Raw genomic sequence first — 18,710 nt, 5'->3', positions numbered from 1 at the left:
CAGTTTGCTTATTGACCTTTTTGCTCTGTTCTTTGTTTGTTTTCTAAGTTGAATCAGCAGAAAGATACAGAATATGTAATACTGTTTCTGGAGCTTAGGGGGTTTTTTGTTTCCTTTTATGAAGGATACCCTATTGTACCAAACTCAAGGATGGTATGTCTTTTAAAATCATTGCCTTTTAACAAGACAGATTGTGTTTTGGTCTTTGTTTTAATGGTCAGTGGAGTTGAACTGTATGGCAGAAAGTTAATACATTTTGTACAGTTTTTTCATGTGGAGCATTACAGTGTGAATGTCACCCCTGTACCAAGTGATTACAATATCTACAAGCCCGCTTATCCAGGATGAGGAGAGAAAAAGCTTCTCTGGCTAACTAAACAAATCATACCTTCTGGCTAACTCTTTTTCCTTCCTTTTTTTTTTTTTCCTCCCTGTTCCCTACTCTGGAAAGTTGATTCTTCTATCTTCTGTATGCTCTGGAAGTTTTTTTTTATCTGTAGCAGTAAGGTTGTATTTATGGAGTCAGAATACTACTTTTTTTTTTTGTACAAATGACAGGTGAAGAGCAGAAGCACTGTGAGCTGAAGGAGTGTTAGAACAAAAGCAAGTGGGTATAAACTTTCTGTAAATAAGATCTAGATTAGAAACAAAGTTTGTAATTACTGGAACTAATTCTGGAACAGCCTTCCAGGCAGAGACTTGCTTTGAAGGAAGAGCCAAGTATATCTATGAAAGAAATTAAATGCAAAGTGATGTCTGAATATTAGGCAACTAGACTTGATAAACCAGAGGTCCCCTCTAGTCCTTTTCCTAGAGTTTTGATCTTCTGTTGGACTTCCTGTCTTAAAAACAGAACTGGAAATGTGTCAAGGCTCAAAGATTAAAGTGTAAATGAAGGGAGTGCTAAACTACAACATAACAACAACAAAGGTTGACTGCTCAATTTTGGGTGGTGTTGGTCTCCGATTTAAGGGAGTGAGACATAAAAATTATGAAGTGATGGAAGGTGGAAGCTAGGAAGACTTGTGATCCAAAGAAATGTGCTCAGTTTCTAACACAAGGGCAATTCCCTGGTTAACAGCCTACTGTGGGATGTAATGGGTTGTAGCACTTGATATCCTCGTAGGCTGTAATCAAATGTAAATTATTGGACTTTTTCAATGCGTGAGCAAATGATCTGTGATTTAAACAAGAGATCAGAATAGATGATCCTAAAAACTTTCATGTTCCCTACAGCCAGTCATCGTAGGTCTACCTCAATCTGAATTCATAGCTATGAGTAATATGCTCTTAAATCACATAGGTGTCAGGTCAAATGTAACAGTTGAGAACTGAAAATTGTGTGAGGGTGTTTGGCTTGTGTACAACACTGTGTTCTGTGTGGACTTAAGAACTAGTGAGTATCCCTGTTTCAGCAAGTGGGTTGAAGAGACTTGGCCCGCGAGTTGAGCTCTGGCTGTGATCAGTATGCTGGCTGCGATGTGTGGTATAGCATTGACTTACCACACATGCTTTTTATTTTTTTAAATGCACGTGCATCCCCTCCATTCACTGTGAGTCTTGCTTTTGCTTGAATGAAAGTATCCAGATCAAAAGGAAAGTAAACAAACTTAAGACTAGCCAGAGTGAAGCAGAGATGAATGTTTTTAAATACAACATGCTGCTTTCTTATTTAAAACAGAAGTATTTTTTTCTAAGTGTGCTGGATTCTAGGCAGGTATGTGGATTCAGGATATACATTTCTTGTTCCTTTTTTTTGCCAGTGCGGGTAATATTTTTAGGTATCGGTTATAAAAGTGCTGGAATAGGCCTGTCAAAATGCACAACCTGCCACCGCTGCCTTGGTAAACAGCATGCTACCACATGCCCTGAAATGCTGAGATACTTGCTGGCTGGCTTCCCCAGATACTACCTGGGAGGAGCAGCTGCTGCCTGTGAACTGTGCCTTGCTGGGTGGCCATTTGGGACCTTCACCATCATCTGCATCTGTGGGTGGCCAGATGCAGCCACCCTGGGGTGCTGCCTCAGCATGTGTCTCTGCAGCGAGTGCTGCAAGAGGAGTCTGAGGTGTCCCAGCCAGCCCCACTGTTCAGGTGCTAGCTCAAGGGGGGTGCAGTCCTCAACCCCCTCAGTGACACCTCCAGCCCCAGGGCAGGTAACTCGGGGAGCCCTTGCAGCGCTGACGGAGACCGGCACCTGTGGCAAGCATCTCGCAGAGGTCCCGTGATTGCACATGGAGTCGGTGTGTGGGGAGGAGGGGCAGGGGGGCAGTGGAGAAGTGCTGGTGCAAGACTAAAATGAGACTACCAAACTGCAAAAAGGAAAGGATGGCTCTAATCTGATTGAGAAGTTGCGTATGTTTTCATGATAATTGCACAGGTATCTACTATCAAGTTGTAACTTTAGTGTTAATTCCATGGAAGGATACTTTGTCAACAATGCTTTGTTATCCAAACCTAATCCTTCTAAAACTTCCATTATATCAGCACGCTTGAGGGGAAAAAACCTCTCAATAAGCATATTGAAAATATGCTACTGAGGTGAGTATTTCAGCTTGACATTAAAAAATTAATTCAGCAACAGGATATGTGATTGGGCTAGCAGCTGTAGGATCATACAGCATCCTTGAGACTTTTTTGATTGCACACCCCTATCAGTAAAAACTTCGTGTGCACCAATATGTGTATATTTATTTATAAATTATATATGTACTACTATCCTAATATATTATGTACATACACAAGAGTAGAAATTGGAAAAGGACAAGATAAAGATGAAATAAACACTATTTTTATATTCTTCAAAAATTTGTTTATTAATGGTACAAAAAATACTTCCTTGCACCCAAATGGCTTGTCTTGCACACCCCCTGGGGTGTACGCACCTCACTTGGGAGACCACTTCTCTGGGCTGTAGTCTGGAAAAGACTTTTAACTTGATGAGAACAGGTATCAAAATTGACCTGTTCATAATAATGGTTTCTTTTCCTCAGAGAATATAGACTGTTGTTATTACTTTATGCTATGTTTATTCGGAGTTCTTATAAAATTTGATGCAAGGGCTGTGAACTGTTTCACTGTTTATTTTCCTACAGTGTGCGTTAAATGACAAAAAAAAAAGAGGTATCGGCCTTAAGTAGTTTGCAGAGATGCAAAGCCATTCCAGTTCCAAGGGCCTCGAGGGCATGTCCCTTGCCAAACACAGGAATGCGTTAGTACTTGGCTTTAAAGGTTAGTACCATTTTTCAACTGACTCACCCTTTCTCAAGTGTTCTCTAAAGAATTACAATATTTAGTGCTCAACTCCTTAAAAGACAGTAATTTTCTTGCTGTATCTTGATGGTGTTTGTTCTACTGAACTAGAGTTGAAATAATGTTTGCAGTATGCCTGTTCTTAGATCTTGTTGTAAAATGGCATAAATGTGTAATAATATTTCATATCAGTGGATGGGGCAAATGAGTGTTTTACTGTACACGTGTTGGGCTGCATAAAGAAGTCAAAATACATATTTTTAAATGCCTCAGAAGGTGTCTGAAAGTACCTAAGGTTTTATGTGTTTAACTTGAGTTGAAAGAGAGATGTTCTAGTAAAATATAACAGTGGTGGGTTGGTTTTTTAGTTGTAAATCATATCTGTAAATCTTAGCTTGAAAGATCTCACATAAAACCACAGAAAATAAGTCAGAGCAGAGAACTTCTAATGGGCCAACTAGATCTGGAGAATCAAGTGTAGGCAGTAGCTGAATTTCATGGGCACTTTCAGTTGCAATGATATGACAATGTTTCATTTGAGTTGTCTTCTCAATTGGTGTTACTTAAATCTTCGAAGAAGATGAAATGACCTTCGGCTTGTTGAATTAATAAAGAACATCGTCGTTGGTTAAAATGCAGCAGATCTCAGTGAACATGGAAGTTATGGCACAGAAACACTCAGGCCTCCTGTAAATAAAGACAAAGTTCTTGAAGGCTGTTTTCAACTTTTGTGTGTTTCTCCTCAAGTTTCCCCTGACTACAAGTTGAAAGGAGGTTTTTGGTTTTGGTTGTTTTTCTTGACTACAAGAATACCTAGGAAACTCAAACAATTAACAGGCCAGTTAATTATCTGTAAATTACTCCTGGGTGGTGAATTGTGTGAGAGGGAAGGGAAAGGTTCAGGTTGCCCTTAGAATGTGTGGTTTGAAGTTGAGTCTCCTCTAGTTGGCTGCCCACACCTCCCTCTGGCATTAGAAACCAGCTGCCTTTATGTGGTCTCAGGATTAAGCTTGGTACTGCCTGTGAGGATAAAATCGTGGGAACCTCCCCTTCATCTAAGACCTATTCAGGCTAATTGAAGAATTATTCTTGACCTGAGCTGTTTCAGTTTACTTTAAGTAACTTGAACCTGCTAACTGCCAAGGTAAAGGATAGATCAAGCTTTAACATAATATAGGACCTAATCATGATTTAAAAAAAAAAAAAAAAAGCTTTGACTCCAGTAGGAGCTGCTAGTTCTTTGCTGGGCTTTAAAATCCCAGGGCTGCAAGAGGTGTTTCCTACTGATGAGGCCATGAAAGCAGCAGCTACGCAGAATTCATTGGGGAAGGGAATTGGCTGCAGTCTAAACAAGCAACTAGGTGGATGATTTCATCGTTTGGGTTTGCCTGCTGTATTTTGCATTTGGGGATTGATGTGAATGAAGACATGTGTGAGGATAATAAGCAATGTGAATCTGAGGATGTGGAATAGAAAGCTAACAAACCTCACTCAACTACTTAATTTTTTAAAAGCAGTTACTAACGTTTCTGCGGAAGAAGGATCGGTTCTTGGAATGGGATCCTAGGTAGTGTCAGTGTGATCTTGCATGACAGCCTACGAGAGTACTGCTGCTCCCATGCTTTCACAGGGTGTGTTAAGGTGGAAGGCAAGTGTGGAAAGACTAAAATGTTATTAGTACCCTAGGCCTGAAACGCACCCTCTGTTCATAGACCACAGGCGTAAGCGTAGTCATAGAGGAAGAATATTTCCTTTCATCACAGGTATGGAGGAGCAGAGTATTTCTTTCTGAAACTTCTCATTTTCCTGGGAGCAAATCTAATAGTTTGTACGTCATGGTTAGTATTTCTTCTCCAGTTATGAGTGTGTAGCGTAAGCCACAAGCTGGGAGAAACTTCAGGTGAGTAAGTTTATAACTGCTTATTTGACAAGGCTGCTTTTTAAACTCAAAGTCAGCTCATCTTCATCTTACTTGGTCCCCTTTGGTGCTAAGGATGTGCTGAGTTGGAGACACCAGGCTGAACTATAGAGTAGAAGCTCTTTCACATTCCCCAGCTCACATTCTGGGAAGGGGCATGAATGCCTAGCTTTGGAGAGGATTTGATGAGAGGAAAACCAACCAGAGGATTTGGAAAAAAAGGGGAGGGAGAAGCTGGAAAGAAATGTGAGCAAGAGCTTCAGAGTGTGCGGGTATGCAAAGCTGTGGATTTCCTACTCTTTGAGACCAAAGAGAAGATGTTTAAGCAAAACCTTACCAACTTCACTCAGCATGTATACATAAAGAAAAAACGTGGGAAAAAGTATAGCAATCATTTGGTCAAGGTAATTGTGACCTATTTGTGTTTTCATTATTATTTAAGCTAAACTAGTGCCCAGCCTCCTATCCAGCTGCATTGTATTCAAGCAAATATTTTCTTTTTTTTGGACAGAAGTAATTATTTTGGGTTTTGTCTTTTTAACATAGTGTCCTTTGGAAATAGCTATTTAATTTTTTCCAAATAATTCTTCTGCCTGAATATTCTCCCCATTTCTTTAAATGATGTTGCACACTCTTATATAAAAAGGTGTGTGGGGGTGTGTATAATAACAATTAGTCCAATTTGATGTGATAGGTATCTTATTTTAGGTTGTAGATAGCCTCATCCCTGAAACCACCTTAACCTCAGAATTTTTTAAGTTAGATGTTCTCCTTCAGATCACTGGGAGCCAGCAAGATTATTCTTTTTCCTCCCCTCCTGCTTTAAGTGCTGTCATGAAAAACTTAGGGGATACAGCCAGAGGCTCACTAGGTGAGAGAAATTGCAGTATCACTAAGCAGGAAAAATTGTAATTTGGACAGCTTTCTCAGCAACTCTGCTTGGTAGTGGTTTTCACCAGTTCTGCCCTGTCCATCTGGCAACTCTGTTTAGGGGAGAATAAGATTAAAAAAAAAAAGTCAGTGGAATAAATTATCATGATACTTATGAAATGTTTCCTGCTATGGCTTCATCACTGTTGTGGTGTTTTCCGTCTTCACATCCACACTTCCCCTCCTCATGTCCCTTGGAGCTGCTAACCTCTCCAGGACACAGACTAGATCTTCTGCACTGCGTGCATGTCAGTACCGGGCTGTGTGTAATAGCGTGCGTTTCTCGGTTAGCTTTTAAATGCTGCTGTGATAAACTTAATTCCTAAATGTATCAAACATGGGATAACAAAAGTGCAGTTAAAAAACTTAAGATGAACTGTTGCACCTACATAACCTGATGTGAGTTTCTGTAAAGCCTGTTTTGCATGTAAAAATTCAGGCAAGTAGCAGTTACAGTAAAAACAGTTTTGTGTTTCTTCAGCCCTTTAAGAACTCCTGTTAAGAAATCTGTGTGCCCACTGGTAGGGGGAAGTAGCGTAGTGGTAGGTGTGCTTCAGGTATTTGCAGGGAATTGCATTATTAAGAGGTTCTCACAAAGGCCAATCACTACTCATTTTCATGCAAAGGCTTGTGGTTGCAGGTGCTTGAACCATCAACACTTCGATGCAAAATTAGGTATTTTATGTTTGGCTCTGAGTAATGCTGAACTACGGGGCAGAACAACCATTCTGCTGGTGGTGGGGCTCGGTGATTCACTGTTGGCTCGAGGGAATGGCAAATTATGGCGCTCTTCATTCAGATGGAGCCATAGGCACTGGTGCTGATGGTGGGGGGTAACAGAAATGTTGACTTAGGTTTATTCACCTGGAAGTCACAGTGAACTAGATGACACCACTTAGTCTGACTGCCAAGTAGAAGCTTGCCGTGGATTTGTAGGGTATGGAAAGTGGTGATGTTTTGTGATGTCCGAATGCATTCCTACTTTTGAGGGCAGAGGAATTTCTGAAATTGAATTTCAGAGTTGTTAGCTGTAAATTAATCTGTGTATATGGATATAGTATGTGAAGAATGGGAAGGAGTATTTCCGATTAAAACTACCCTGACTCAAGTATTCTTGTACAGTCTTGCCTGATTTTCTCTAATTGACCTACTTCAGATATCAGAGTTGCAACTTCAGCTGTGTTTTGTTTTCAAGGACTTCTCTACATCTTTTGTTGCTTCTCCACGTAAGGTTTTAACTTGCTTTGAGTAGCATAAGCTTTTATAAATATAGTCCAAGTATTATAATTTAAATACAAGTGGGTTTACACCACTTTGCTACTAAGGTCCCTGATGTGCTATATTAGTTTTGGAGTAATTATGTGTTTATCCAGTAGAGAGCACTAATGACACTTCTATCTTGTAGTTGACATTCCCATCAAATTATTCAGTGTTGTGTTATAATTTTGTGCTACGGAGCACTGGGCTGGGGTTGAGACTGCAGGTTTTTCTCTAAATCAGTGCATGGCTGAAGCTCTGCTATAAATAGTTGGGGGGGGGGCATGTAAACTGGAGTCTACAGGAAATGCTAAACTAACATTTACCTGCAGTTTGGAGTTGCAGCAATTCTCCAGTCTCTCCTTTGGGTTGAAAAGCTAAGTGAAATTTTAATGTGGAAGCTGATCAGCATCCCTCTTTGAGCGGCTGGTGCTGGGACTGTCACGATAAATGACTGACTGCTGGTGCTACAAGTATCTTAAAGGTCTCAGGGAAGTCAATGGTATAATCAGGGTGATTCCTGCCTCTGTGTGTGTAGGCAAAATCTTATCAGCAGTGGCTAAAAAAAGCATTTTTATTAATAATCCTTTAGTGCCTGCCTTTGCTTCAGAGCTGAGACAGCTAAACTGGACATGAGGTAGTTTACTGAAGCTGAAATTCTAGCGTCATCATGGATGATGTAGCACGAATGAGAGAGACTAACTTGTCTTGGAGATGTCACATGGAGTTTGTGGCCAGCAGTTTAAAAATAGCAATTCCTTTACTCACTTTGTGAGAAAATTAGATGGAGCCAATGAGAAAATATAAACAGACCCATAAAAAAAATGTTTCAAAATAACTTTGGGAGAGAATCTCAAATTTGTGTTCTGGGTAAAACGGCTCTCACCATGCTGCCCAGCAGTCCAGCTGCGTTCGCTCGTAATAGCTCAGTGAACTGTTAACCTTACTTCTGGAGCACAAAGATGCTGCCTGTAGGAGAAAAAGGTGTTCTAATTCTCCCTTAAGGTTATAGGAGAATTTTAATAATGTGACCAGTGTAAATTAATCTTCCTTAATATAGAGGCAATCTGAAACAATCACACTGAGAGAAGCGTGAGTTATAGTAATTCATCTCAGTCTTGGATAAATTTAAGAATAACTGTCTAGAGGCAATATCTTTATTAAATTATTTGTAAGAACCTAAAGCAGAAAAGCAACAGCCACTCTATGAAGCTGAGCATGAACTTGTAGCATTAGCTCTAAGCTTATTGTATTAGCTGATGTTTGGTTTTAATTCAGTTTGGGAGACTGCAGCATTATCTTGGAAACAACTCCCAATTTTTATCCTTCCTACTTCACTTCTACTAGAAAACGTTCTACTCAACACATGGGGGAAAAAGATCTAAGCATGAGTAAGTGTATTTATCTAAATAAACTATGTGACTTATATGATTACAAAATAGTATCTTTCTATGTTTAAAAGTCAAATTGGTATGAAAATCTGCTTGCTTGGGGGAAAGTGTTTATTGGTTAGAAGGATTTCAGGTTTTTCTAAGTGAAAATGGGTACTTTTAAGAGGGCAGTCATAGTTGTTGCTGGGAGATACATGAGTTTTGTATATTGGTTTTCGATAATATGAATGCAATTAATTAATGCAGCTATCACATCAGTTAAGTGTTATATTTTTTTTGCTTTTAGTTGCATTTGTCAATTGGTCCTAAAATCTACCATCTGGTAACAATCTGCATTAAAATACTGGCCTGCCTGAAATTCATGGGAGTCTTGCCATGGACTTCGGCAAGTCCAGGATTTCACTCTGCTCTTCATCTTGCATGACTATTGCTATTCAGGGTGTGGCAAATATACTATATTCTGCATCCTGATTTATGTGAGCATTTGCTGAGCAGATGTTCGGGAGCTAAACTTGTTCATTTCCATCCATCTCTCCAATAGCAAGTGAAAAAGTGAGGCCAGCTCAGTCTCAGGTGTGATTCTGTTCCCTTGGGACGCTTATAGCGATTACAGTGTCTGACGAGTCAGAAACATCGTGCTGGATTTTAAAAATGCAGCTATAAACTAAACAAGGATTTATTACTTGTGCCGTTGTGAGCGAGCTGAGCGAGCCAATGCCGCTCTGCGAGCGGCTGGGGAAGGGGCGAGCAGAGGCATGGCTAAAAGAGTGGGGGCCGGGCGGCTGCGCTGGGCTTCCAGTTCAGCTGCTGATGTGGTGCTCTTGCTTCTCCAGCCCATCACCTCTCCCTGAAGTGGGATCACCACCTAGGCACCTGCGGCGAGGGAGAGTGCATTTATATGTCTAAAGCACTTGAGTTCTCATTTTCCAGGATAAGCATTGGTCTAAAGATACGAAGTAAGGTTAGCCCTTACTGATTAGCTTAAAAGAACAGTAGGAATGCCAGTCTTTTTTTCTTTTTTTCATTTGCAAAATACCTCGTGTGCTTCGTTAGTTCAATAACCTTGGGGAGGAGGGTGTTTGTCAAAAACCCAGTTTACAATGAAGATAAAATAAGAACACATAACTGGCATATCTTAGCCAGAACCCACTGTGGGAGTCACTCCCACAGTTATATCTGGTGCTCGCCAGCTCCTACTGAGCCTGGTATTTTCCCATTGCATTGTTATTACTGATAGCTTCCATTCAATAATAACAGAAATCTTTGCAAGGGTGAAAGAGATTAACGCTCGTTATAATTGAGTAAAGACATGTTAAGTGATTTCCACAGCCACTGAAGAATGCGTAGCCTATATGACAAAGTAATCTCATGATTTTATCCTTGTTCTTTACTGAAAACAGTTGGTGAGCATTTTATCCCATGCTCAGATATAAAATAAGATCTTTCCTGTTTTGAATCTCTTTTGGGGAGGAGCAGTAAATGAGGGAGGAAGGCTGCCAGAGATAATTACTAAAATGCCCAGCTCATATATATAGTCACAAGACTAAGCTGTACAGGGTTTTGTGCTGCAAAACATGGAGTAAATTTTTATGAGCAATAATAGTAAGGAAATAAAGCAGTCAGAATAAGATAATATCCTTTTTTTCCTTGTGCCTTCCCAAGGAAGACTAATACGTGGCAGAAACTGTTTCAGTATTACTGCTGTTTAACTGGGAACTCCTGATATAACAGCAATGGAGAGAAGCTGAGCTGAAAAAGAAGAGTGTGCTTGAGATAACTTGCCTGCTCTGTAACATCCCCCACTGCAGAGGGATGTTGTCAGCCTCCAGCATTCAGACCCTTTAGACCCCCACCACTCTGTGAGTGCAGAAGAGCCACAATAATAAATGTTTCCATCTGCTTCTGATTAGGAGTTTGCGTCTCATCCTATCCGCCACAGCGATCCGTGCAGGCGTGATTGTTTCCATTAGCAAGAACCAAGATCACACCCTGAAAAGCCCCATCTGGTCCAAACCTGCTGTAGATTGCCTGCTGAGCAATGCAGGTCACTATAAGATCATCACACTGATGTCCCATATGCTGAGGAGGTCCTCTTCCCATACGTTGGCTGTCTTGCTGTTCCGAGCTCTCTGCGGGATCAGCCCCGGCACTGCGGCCACAGACCTGTGCAGTAAATGTAGAAAATTTGCATGTAGGAGCCCGAAGTTATGTGCGAGTTGGACCTTGGCTTTGGAGCTGTGTGTCAAAAGAGGTACAGGAATGATCACAGGCTCCGAACGTTTGGCATGAAGCCTTCAGCTCCTCCAGTGAGCTTTCCTCCGTTGCCCTGCTTGTTTCCCTCCCCTCCAGCCCAGTCATCCAAGTCAGGTAATTTACGCCTACCTACTGGAAGGAAGGAAGGAGAGGTGATTGATGGTGTTGTTTTTAGCTCTTGCAAGGTGCTCGGAGGCTGCGGTGGTGACTGCCAAGTGAGAACCTAAGCCTATAAACACCTGCAAATCTGGGTCATGCCTCAACCATTTGTGAATTCTCTGGGAAGATTAAACACGTGGGAATAAAGCTTCATACTACATCATCTCATTCCTGAGTCTACCTAGTATTTGATTAATGCAGAGATAGGAAGTTGGTGAATGTTCAGTTTAATAAGCACTTTTAAATTTGAGGCTGAAATATGCAGTTTGCATAGAAAGTTGTTTGATTTGGGAGGGAGTGCCTCACGAGCTCTTTGTAAACTCTGCCGAGCAGGGCCCATGTATACGGCAGTGTCTGGCCGCTACAGCTTTACGCATAGATTTTAGATCTTATTTTTCTGTGCATAAAATTGCCTTATTGGCAAAATTAGTACTAAATAGTAGTTCATAGACTTGTAGAATATTTTGTTGTTGTTGAAACTACTGTGTTGAATTTTTTAAACAGAAAAAGCCACTTAGACTAGCACGCCAGTACTTGTACTAAGATTTCTAAATTCCACAGTGTACCTTTTGGTATGTTCCTCAGTCCCCCTTTTCTTCCAAATGATCTCTAAGAGTACACAGGGGCTATTTCTCATCAGTTTTTATCCGTACTGTGTGTCTCTGTCACGTAGCCTTAGAAATAAGCTCTAAGGAGCGGGGTTTGCATGCTGACCGGAACCAGTTTCTGTTTCGGAAGATGTAAGCTCATCAGCACATTATGAAAAAAATGTAATTCTTGTGTCATTTTAAAGATGCTTCATATTACGAGTAGAAGTTTAATGTTTTTAAGATGTCTAATAGATACTAAACTTAATACAATGCACAACCCTTTCTGCAGATGAGCATTGACCAGTGCAGCAAAGCCATGTGGAGAATTACTTGTGTGTAGGAACTAATTAGACTAACTCAAATTAGAAATCGGACTAATTGATAGTTTTAATGATTCTGAAGTCCACAAATGTGTCCTAGAGTCTTAAAAAGTTTCATAGATGGGTGAGCCAAATAAGCAACTGGCAGCTGTCGGAAGGGAGAGAGATCCTGTCCTGTCCTCTTACCTTGAGCTGGCTTCGGTGTTCGTGACTGTATTTAAATCAATTTAAAGCACTTAAATGCCTTTCTGTTCTGCTGAATGTTCCCACAGATATTCTGGCTTGCTTTCAAAACAGTGTGGGGTGGGGTGTTGGGGCTTTTTAAGTTCTGCTGGCATAGAAAATTGCAGCAACCTACTTTGCAATTGGACAAGTGCTGGTGTCAGCACAAGGGAGGGGGTGACCTGCACAGCTGGGGAGCGAAGGGAGCGGGTTGAGAAGAGGGTATTGCAGAAGGGGAGAGGGAAGCCTTCCATTTCTAGAAGGGCTGGCATGTTAATTTAGCTCAGTTTTATCACAGTGTTATATACTTGTCCTTCTGTGTATTATAGACATCCCTTTCAGAAAGCTACAGGAATGTGAGGAAGAGAGTGAGAGGTCCTGCCTGTTAAATGAAGGATGCAAAATCCTGTTATCTAATTAATTCACTAAGGAGGTATATATATCTTGGTGTCTCATACTAACGTGTGAAGAAGATGTTAAAACTTGCATTAGCAGACAGAAGGCACCATAATAATAACATTAAGAATGGAGCTGACCTGCTCCTGATTTATTAATGGCACTAGTGGAATTTGAGCTGATTTATCAAGATGAGACTTTATCATGCTTAGTACTTCTACACAAATAGCCCATAAATCATTCATCAATTACATCTCATTGAAAGTTTTGTTGTATTTTTTCTCAAACCCCTATAGGCATAGAAAATTGTTTTGATCTGTGTTCACATGTAATAAAGCTCTTTCTCCCTCCTCCTCCTACTGTATTTTGGTTTTGGGGTTGGTTGGTTGGTTTTTTTTTAAAGATTAAGGATATACCAGACTTGTACTGCCAGTATTATTAGTCTGAAAGGACATGAGTTTGTGATGCTCATACAGCATTAAAAGGTTGCACGCGGGCAGTCTGAGGCGCTCTGGGAAAGCTTGGCATCCTGGGTTCCTTGGGTCTTACTGTTCCAAATGGTGGTGGCTTAAGGTTTTTCTGGATGCTTTCAGAGTAAGGGAATTCTGCAGTACCTACCCAACCAGGTCTAAGATTGAGTGTGTTTGTCAGGACATGCTCTATTAAAAGTGTGGAGATAACGATGGTTTTACTCCTCCTTTGCAACAAGTACAATATGGCCTGAATTAGTGCCCTCAGCCTCCTCCACAAGTGCGCAGTAGCTGCTAGAGGAGGGTCCCACAACCTGGTGCAGGATTTGCCTCTGGAGTAGTAGCAGGAGTGCTGCCTGCTACCAAACGCACAAGGAGATGTTTTTCATGGTTGTCAGCAGATGACTGGAAAATGGCCTCATGGTCTCGTGGCTAGCATGGCATGAAGAGAGGGAGGACAAACAGTGGCTTTGGGGTTTTTGTTAGTTGGTTGGGGGGGGGTTTCTGCAAACAGGAAGCAGCATTTCTTCTCTGGACCATGCTTTGTGTAAACAACAAACAAAAGAGGAAGCACCCAGTTAGAAATTATTGACACAGGGAAGGGAAATATTTTTTGCCAAACAGAGATGTTTTGGGAGGAGAAAAGTGAGTAGAAGAAATAGAATAGCCTAGGAATAGAATAGGGTGCGAGAAGAAAATTGCAGATTTAGAAAAAGCTATAGCTCTGGAATAAGATGGCTAAATGCACTAATCAAAACCAAAACTCTGCCTGCTAAGTGATAGAGGTCGTCACAGCAGGCTAAAATTAGTAAAAATACGAGCTAACGATACCAGGAGGGAAAGATTGCCTGGAGGGCTTTCATATTGTAACTTTTAGTACCTCAAGGCAAGCCAGTGAGAAAACTGTTCACATGAAGGGTAGATTGGCAGCGCTCTTTCCAAAATATTATTTTTGGGCTGCTCATCTCTAGTGCCTGGTGACGTGGCTTCAGGGAAGGAGACTGCACATTTGTATAGTGTGCGAGTGCCCGAAACCCTACTGAGCCCTGGGGGATTCTTTATATGGTAACCAAAACCAAGCCAGAGCTACTAGGGACGACAGCGTCCTCCAGGCAGTGCTTGTTATTCAGCAAAAATACTAGAGCATTTCAGTTTATTTAAGGTGTTTTCCTTTCCTTGGAAGCTTCGGTCTCCCTGCCTGTCAGCTATCTAGGTAGTAGAAATGCTTGGATTGCTTGCTCGTGGTTGGATTGAAATGCTTTATTACATTCAGGCTTGGAAAGCCTTAGCCATTTTGTTTCAGTGCTTGGTCCCTTCCTAGGATCTACTGGGAGCACTGGTACCCCCTTCAGCTTAGGCTTTTATTCTGCATGTGTGCCCTTGCCCCCATCTGAGTTTCTAACAGCATTTTGAGAAACAGCGTGCTGAGTATGATATCTTTCTGGACTTTTGTTGGGCTATTGTGGGAGAAGGTGAGAATAAACATCTCTGTATGATGCATCAAATGCATACGAAGGATAAAATCTAAGCAAGACAAGTGTAACCGTGAGAGGAATAAAGCTAACAGCAATGGATCCTTATATTGCAAACTCCGTGTGGGGATTGAGTTAACGCGGGCTGCCAGGGAAAGGAGAAAGAGGACTTGGCACTGATCAGAGAGGGGAAGGAATTAACTGTTGAGAAGGAAGATAGTTAGATACATGGATGAAGCTTCTGGAGCAGAATTCCAAATCACCTTGTGTAACATTTTGGGAAAGTTGCCCGTGATAATTGTACACCCCTGGATATACATGCGGAAGCCAGGAAGAATTAAAAATAAACAACAGAACCATAATGTCTTAAGAAAATAAGGTAAATTTATAAAACTTCCAAAGTATGCCTATTTTAAAACACTTTATAAAATAACTTGGGGGAATGCTTAATGCAGACTAAAATAACCTTCAGTCAACAGGACATAACTGGATCTTTTTTTTTTTCTTTTGAGCACTTACACCAACCAATAGGCTTCATACAGGAGTTTTAAGTTACTGTAACCATAAAAGAGAAATTGGGAATGCGAAGAGAATAAAAGTACTCACTTTGCCTAACTTAGACCGCTGACAGAAGAGGTCAGATTCCCCAGGCTTCCTCCACAGCTGGTGGAAGGAGAGATGAGCCAGCGGCTTTCCGGGAAGACCTAAAGCTCATAGAAACTGAAAGAGCTGCCATAAGTTTCCAGGCTTGACCTTAAAGAAGAATCTAGGTGAACTATTTTTAGTGCCCATATCAATGTAATTGTATGTCAGTAAATAGTGCTGACCTAACGAGGTGATTAGAAAGTAAACTGTATACTTACCTGGTAGTAATTGGGATCAGTTGGTTTTGTGCGACTAGTTTATATATTGCCAAACAAAAATATGCTGCAAAGTAATAAATAAAATAATAAATAAAAAGCAGGCCATTGATCCTGGCATGGCATCTTATAGTTTGTGAAAACCTGACCACTGATCCTTAAAAGCTAATCAATATATAAGAAAATGCTCTTGGATTATCTCAAGATAAGCACGTTCTACTGAGAGTGCCAGTAAACATGCACTTTTTGATGATCTTGTTATCGTGATCTGTTGCTTACTGTCTTTAGATGAGTAACTTAATAACGAACGGCTGAAGGTTTTCTTATGTTTCCGTACCAGTTTTTTGATTCTTTTTTAGTCAGAAGTTCAATAGGAGAGACTGGCGGGGGGGTGGAAGTGCCAGAAATAGAAACCTGGCGTAGTCTCTCAGAAGCCTCTTACTTGCCTGGATCAATCTGTATGCCAAGCCGTGGCACCCGTAGCGTTTAACTCGGCGTTGTTTCAGAGTGCGGTGACGGGAGGTGGCTGGGACTTGCGGCCCTCTCCCTTGGCAGCAGCTCTGGAAAGAGATGCTGCTCAGGACGGGAAGAAGGGAGACTCCAGCAGAGCACAAATACAACTCCAGAACACTGAGTTATGTTTTGAGGCACTCAGGCAAACAAACATGGAGGCGCTTGTGTCTTATGGGGATCCAGAAGTGACGCATAAGCCAACGTGCAAGTCGAGCTGCAGAATTTTTGCCGGTGGTCATGCAGTGTCCATACAAAATCTCAGCTTTCTGGAGTCAGAGCGCTGACAAAAACACTGCTAAACTCTCTGTGATCAGTCTAAGCAAGGAATAGTTACTTGGCAGGAGATGCCAAATTAAGTAGAACATGGTAAAAGTTACTCAACTAACCTTCACGGCACGATGAAACGGGAGAGAAGTCGTTTTACACACCTCGTATCCCTGGGAAACTGGGACGGAGTGACCTGACCAGAATTGTGTTGCTGGCGGTTAAGCTGGTAGTTATGCATTATGTCAACTGCGCCATGAAGAATAAAGGGGAAAGTGTAAATTGCTTATTTAATGCTTAGGAGGCAATTAGTTATTTAGAAAAGAATTGCAATAAAAAAGACCCTGGTGTGGGTGTAAAGGCAGGATCTTTGAAGTCTGGCTGTGATTGTAAGTTATGCATACTTGTGGTTGAGGGAATCTTTCTATCTAGCGTGTTTCCAAAGTTCAATTTTTAAAAAAAAAAAACCAGCTATATTGAATTTTAAAAGGAAGCTATTCTGAATGCCTGAGCACATATGTCACTCTCCTCATTCAAAATTGGATATTAAAAAAAAAATTAATATAGGAGAGTCAAGTTGGACTGCTGGACTTTTGGGTCTAGCCTTTGTGAACTTGGAAACAAATGATGGCATGAGGAAGCAAGCTCGAAATGTGGGATTCTAGCTGAGTTTCTGAGCAAGCCAATTCCTTCTCCTTTTCTTCAGTCTAGAGAAAGGATTTACATTTGTTCCTGTATGGAATTTAAGTGCAGACAGATACACAGGCAGAGCTTCATATCTAACCAAGTAGATGGATTTACAGATGCTTCGTGCCCTAGAAGTGTTGTACCAAAATTTTGCCATTGAAAGTCAATAGATTTTTTTTTTTTTTTTTTTTTTGGTCCCTCTGGAAGATGCTCTGAGGGCTGAACTTTTGTTAAAAGCTTTGGGATTTTATGGTGCTTGTGCACATTGCAAACTCCAGAGTTTCCTTTTATTCCATTCTTCCCCTTCCCAAGTTAATGAAGGCATGAGAAACCATTCGTGAGGAAAAGCTCTGGGCTTCTGTGTTCTTAGGAAAAGCAGACGACAAGGTACTCGATCAGTGGAAGTCCAGGAAAGCAGAAAGAGGTGAAAAACCTCTGTATTTGCTGCTTACGTAGACAGCAGAAGTAACAGGATTTACAACTGCAGAAGAAAATCACATAACTGTCTGAAAACCTTCATAAAGGGCAATACAAATTATTAAGAATCAGGTATCAGTTAAAAATGGCATCTGAAATAAGCTCTTTTCTGGAAAGTGAATATTTATTTTTAAAAAACGTGGAACAGAGGGGTTTGGTTTGCTGCCTTAGCTGGCAATCGGGGAAAGTCCTAGACTGTCCCCCCCCCCGTCCCCCCCAGCAGGACACTCGCCAAGAGGGGAGATGGACGTCGGGCGTGCTGGGCGGCGGAAGCGTAGAGCTCGCATGCTGGTCACTGTCGGTGACTAGATCTGGCCCCTAGAGCTTACGTCGCCACGTGAAAGAGGAAATTTTGTCTTGTTTGAACTGGGACTCGATGTCTGGGGAGGGTTCATACTTTTGCTCTTCAAGGTATGCTCTGTGTAACTCCGGCTGCACCTCATTTTCACCAGCTATAAAATAGTGAAAATAATTATATTTCATCTTGGGGACTTATGTAAATGTACAAATGACTGAAGTATTCTAGAGATAGCACATATATAGGGGAAAAAATGATGGTAATGCGTTACCGTCAATCTTTATTTATTGTACCTCCTATGCCCACAGAAATACATTTGGCTAAAAATGATCTGTTGAACTGAAACTAAAATCCTTCTCATTATTAAACCTACGTCCACTAGTTTACAATGTAACTGGTTACAGGTTTCTCCTTTGGAGAAAAGATCAAATATTTTGAAAAGACATGTTACGGCGGCTTGCGTGCTGCTGCGTGCCGCCGCTGAGGAGCCCATTGCAGTGTCACGGCCAGATAATGACGATCCCTTCTCTTGAGGTTAAAATAAGATGATTGTAAAAAGGTACGCAACCTGTAGGTGCACTTTAAATTGGCTTTCTCCTCTCTTCAGAGTCCATAAATAGAATGGAAATTCAAGAAATGAACATTTCTTACCAGCAGCATTTAAAGACAGCATGTTCTCTTATGTAAGCAACATGTTTTCAATAAATTGTTTCAAGCTGTACAAATGTGTTTGCCAATCCTCAAAGCAATCATTTGCAGCCAGTTTTTTTGGATGATAATAAGATTAATGATAAAATAACACCAAAAACAATTTTAAAATAACCTAAGGGATTTAATATAAATCCATAAATACAAGGAAAATTCTGAGTTAAGGCAGCCAGAGTGTATTTAACTTAGTCTTGTTTGGCTTCCCAACTACAACACATACAATTATTCATTAGGAGAAAAGGGTCTAACCGCGCTTGATAAAAGTACAACCCAT

The sequence above is a fragment of the Grus americana genome, chromosome 4 (assembly GCF_028858705.1).
Source record: "Grus americana isolate bGruAme1 chromosome 4, bGruAme1.mat, whole genome shotgun sequence".
Taxonomy (NCBI): Eukaryota; Metazoa; Chordata; class Aves; order Gruiformes; family Gruidae; genus Grus; species Grus americana.
This window is presented reverse-complemented; position numbering follows the sequence as displayed.